The sequence below is a fragment of the Galeopterus variegatus genome, unplaced genomic scaffold (assembly GCF_000696425.1).
Source record: "Galeopterus variegatus unplaced genomic scaffold, G_variegatus-3.0.2 Scaffold4076, whole genome shotgun sequence".
In the NCBI taxonomy this organism is placed as follows: domain Eukaryota; kingdom Metazoa; phylum Chordata; class Mammalia; order Dermoptera; family Cynocephalidae; genus Galeopterus; species Galeopterus variegatus.
This window is the reverse complement of record NW_007730187.1, coordinates 6692-11655: the sequence shown is the minus strand read 5'-3', so window position 1 is coordinate 11655 and position 4964 is coordinate 6692. Positions and strand designations below refer to the sequence as shown.

Here is a 4964-nt window from a genome sequence, read left to right as displayed (position 1 = left end):
AGGGTTGCGATCCGTTGCCGGACACGAAAAAAGACAAAAAAAAAGGAAAAAAAAAAAAAAACTGAATGGATGGTTGAATAGGTATGTGAATATAGGTTAGATTAGAAAGACACACTTAAGGAAGGCTTATAAGAATCGGATGAACTGGGGAGCACATTCCTGAAGGAGTGAGGAAGGAAGTTTCTGGAATAAAGGATGCAAACACACACATACCCTAAAAAAATGTAACTAAAGAGGGCACAAAGACACATCAGTTCACCTTGGTGATGGTTGTAGAGCTGCAAGAAATGACCAGTCCTCTTCTGGGTTCCTATTTTAGAGAAGCACACAGTCTGGAAAAGGCCTAGGTAGGGACGAGGAAAGAATATTATGAGATCAGGCTTTTCTGTAAAGTAACAAATGATTAAGTTAGAATTATCTTGCTGCTCTATTCTTCCTGTCTCTTGATCCCACCACTGAAACACACATTAAGGCGGATAGATATACAATAGGTGGTGTTCTTAACAGGGTCACAACTCAACACTCTCTACATACAAAAAGAAAATACTTATAACAACTTCTCCACCATTTCTGAAATGAAACTCATAGATAATATGTCTATCTACATTATGCCAAAAATAAAAATAATAACCAACTGTTCTATTTCAATATATTAATAATCACCACTACATTAGAAGGTACAAATAATAAAATGCTTATGCTTACAACTATAATGAGCTAACCTAGATTTATAATATGCCAATAATTCAACTAAATACTGTTGACACATTTTATTTATATTTGACATTTTGAAATAAAGGCTAAATGTGTGTGTTTGTGTGTGTTCATGTATATGTGCAGAATAAATAGAAATGCATAACATACAAATGGAGGCTTCTATCAGTATTTGCTATTGGCAAGTCAAATAATGCAAGCAGTGTTGCCATCAGTTGTGATTTCTTGATATGGTTAAAAAAATCACAGTAAGTCTCTCAATAAAACAAAGTACAATTGTTTTCTCAATCAAACCATAGTTGTGTTCCTAGAAGATTCAGCTAACAGTAAAACCATACATTAATAGGAAAATGTATAAATTTGAAATGAATCATGCAATACATGCTTTATGAGAGGCGTTCTAGACCCAGATAATTATAAACATATTTTTTCCAGGTTTGTTCCTCGTTTTGCAAGTCAATGACAATTCTTTGCTGTGCACTGGAAGACAACTAGATCAGAAGTCGGCAAACCACTGCCCACCAACTATTTTTGTGAATAAAGTTTCATTGCAACACATCCATACTCATTCATTTCTGTTCTGTCTTTGGCTACTTTCACACTACAGAGGCAGAGTTAAATAGCTGCAACAGAAACCATATGGCCCACAAAACCTAAAATATGTACTGTCTAGCCCGTTATAAAGAAGCTGGGTAACCTCTGATCTAGATTCTTGACCTCAGTCCTTCAAAAGCCAGAAGGCTTTACCCTCAACCCAGTTATTTTAACATTTAGAAGTACCCAGCTATATTTACAAAACATCCCCTAGGGAGAAACACTGCCTCTGCACAGAATCATTGATATAGGTGCTCAATAAACATTTAATTGGAAATTCCACTTTTTCCACATGTAGAAATCTGTAGTAGTGGGCCGACCCCATGGCTCTCTCGGGAGAGTGCAGTGCTAGGAGCGCAGTGGCGCTTCCGCCGCGGGTTTGGATCCTATATAGGGATGGCTGGTGCGCTCACTGGCTGAGCGCGGTGCGGGTGACACCAAGCCAAGGGGTTGCGATCCTCTTACCGGTCACAAAAAAGGACAAAAAAAGAAAAAAGAAATCTGTAGTAGATCATTGTACCAATCCTGACAACCTAAAAATCATTCAGATTAAGATGAAAAATCACACTGGCTGAGCGCGGTGCGGGTGACACCAAGCCAAGGGGTTGCGATCCTCTTACCGGTCACGAAAAAGGACAAAAAAAGAAAAAAGAAATCTGTAGTAGATCATTGTACCAATCCTGACAACCTAAAAATCATTCAGATTAAGATGAAAAATCGTAATTTCTTTCAAACTTCAGAGAGCCGAGGACACAAATTTAAATGAGCTAAATTCCATAAAATGCCAAGCTGTTCTTAAGAGACATATATGGATGCTCCTATCCCTGACAGGTCTTGAACTAAATTGTATTAATAATAGTCCAAACATTACAATAAATAAACAGTGTTAAGACAAGATAAAAAAGCAAATTCCAACTATATGTTCTTTACAAGACACACATTAAATATAAAGACACAGATGGGTTAAAAGCAAAATGGTAAGAAAAATATACCATACAAATACTAAGCACAGGAAAGCTTGTGTGCCTGTATTAATATAAGACAAAACAGACTTCAAGACAAAAAGAAATACTAGAGATAAAGAGGATCAATTCATCAAGAAGACACAGCAATTCTAAATGTATAGAGATTTAACAATAAAGCTTCAAAATATATGCAGCAAAGATTGACAGAACTAAAGGAAGAATGAGACAATCGTAGTTGGAAAATTTAACATCTTTTACTCAGTAACTGATAGAACAATCAGTGCTGTGCATGGAAACAAATTTTAAAAATTGTTTTAAATTGATAGAACAAGTAGACAAAAAACAGAATAGACGATTTATATACTGTATCAAGTACTTTAACCTTATTGATATGAGAGTAATTTAAAAAGTTCATGGAAAGATTTGCATTACCTTTTAATTCCATTTTTCCATGAACATTTTGAAGTACCCTCATATAGAACAGCAAACCCAATTGTCATGAGCTGAGCTGAGCTGGAGAGAGCTGAATTGCCAGATGTTGAAATAGCTGATTAAGACAACAAGCCAAAATGAAATAGTCAAGGCTTTAATCCCTTACTAATCACTTAGTATGAGTAAGAGGCCAACCCAAATAAAGCGCTGACTGCCCCACTGTTCCATAGCACTGGGAGAAGGTCAGGTGGATCAGTACAGATGTAGGGAATCATCTCACTGTAGAGGGAGCACCAAAAAAAAAAAAATTAGCTGCTGTCATTACATAGGGAGGAGGGAGAAGGAGATGTGGGAAGGGCTAGGAATAGAAAAACAGAGTACTAAGTCTGCATGGAGCAAAAGTGTCTTCAAGGTTTCCCCCCTCCTCTCAATTAGGATGTCTTGGCTGAGGCACCTAATAAAGAGGCCTCCTCATGGAAGTGCCTGGGCTAGGAAGGCAGATAAGCATAAGAACATGGCTGGCCAGAGAGGGCTGAGTACTTGCAAACTCCCTTTGGAGACTGCAGCCCTGCATTTGCACCACTGCTGTCGGGAGGTCAGCTTTCCCCTGCATGGTCTGCTAGGACTGCCTTTGGTTGAGCCTGAGAGCTCAAAGGTATGATTTCGTCGGAGCCAGACTCTTCACCAACAACTGCAGAGAGCACATTATTTTCAAGAGTACATGGAAAAGTGACCAGAATAAACCAGATGCTGGGTCACAAAACAAGTGTCAATAAATATTAAAATACTGAATCATACAGAGTATATTTTCTGGTCTTTGTCCATATACTGTTAAGTTAGGAACTAGTAACAATGAGAGATCTAGAAGAATCCCAAACATTTGGAAATTAAACACACTTCGAAATAACTATGGGTAAGAGAAGAGACAACAAAAGACATTAGAAAATATGTTGAACTGAATGACTGGAAACATACATCAAATTTTGTGGGCTGCTACAAAAGCACTATTTAGAGGAAAATTTTTCATTTCAAGTATTTTGGAAAAGGAAGATAAAAGATCAATGATTTAGGCTCCCACTTTAAGAAGCTAGAAAAAGGAAAGTAAATGAAGCCCAAAGTATGAAGAAAATAAATAATAACAATAATAATAATATCCACACCATAAAATGGATTACAATAGAAAATACAAACAAATTCAAAATGGGCTCTTTCAAAAGAATCATAAAATTTATAAACCTCTAGTAAGTCTATGAAGAAAAAAATTACCAATACAGAGACTGAACTACAGATTTTATAGGCATTTGTGGGAATGCAGACCATACCGATCCCATCTCCGGGACCCTCCAGCTTTACTATGAAACCTCCTCACACGCTTTTTAATCGGAAGTTATCCACTAATCTGAAGCAAGGCAAGCATAGTTAAGAAAATGACCAAAAAGCCAGGCTGACTTAAGATAATGACGAAAGCTTTCCTGTTGATGCAGGTTGTACCCTTAAGTTAAACGTTTACTGATCACAAGACTTTATTTAGATATATCATAGTAAACGTACTCCCTTTTGTCCGTAAGTTCCTTTACGAACACCTACCTCCCTCCAAACACTGCAGAGTGCAGCTGTGTGTGTGGATCACTACCTGCCCAAACCTCCCTGTGTGAAAGTTACCCATTAATAAATTGTTAAACTGTATGGAGTTGTCTGCTTTGTTTTTCGGTCTCAGAGTCCATTCTCAGTTTAGAGGCCATTTCACTTTCTCTCCATCCTCAGACAGCATTAAAATCATAATACAACTCTATGCTAATAATTGGACAATTTGAAAGATGCAGACAAATTTCTTAAAACACAAACTGCCAAAAGCCACACAAAAAGAAAATATAAATCACACCACATATATTAAAGAAATTAAATGTATAGTAAAAACAACCAAAAAACCTCTGCCTGGGCTGGCCCGGTGGTGCACTCAGTAGAGTGCGGCACTTGGGAGCGCGGCGGCACTCCCGCCGAGGGTTCGGACCCCATATAGAGACCGGTCCGCTCACTGGTTGAGCGCGGTGTGGGCGCAACACTGAGGGTTGCGATCCCGTTACCGGTCATGAAAAAAGACAAAAAGGAAAAAAACAAACAAAAAAAAACCCCTCTGCCTGCAGAGAAGGCCAGATAGCTTCACCAGTAAATTCTAACATTTAAAACAGATATAATACTATATCTTCACAAACTTTTTGAGAAAATAGGAAAAGGAAGAAGCACGCTCTGACATATTTT

General features: G+C 37.8%; 1 long non-coding RNA gene across 1 annotated transcript in view; it reads right to left on the bottom strand.

Annotated features, from left to right (window-relative positions):
* Nucleotides 1–472, bottom strand: part of LOC103602262 — a 3169-nt gene extending 2697 nt beyond the window's left edge. Inside the window, exon 1 of the long non-coding RNA XR_551515.1 lies at nucleotides 260–472. This is a non-coding gene — a long non-coding RNA (uncharacterized LOC103602262). The remainder of the gene's footprint in view (nucleotides 1–259) is intronic.
* Nucleotides 473–4964: the final 4492 nt, after the last annotated feature.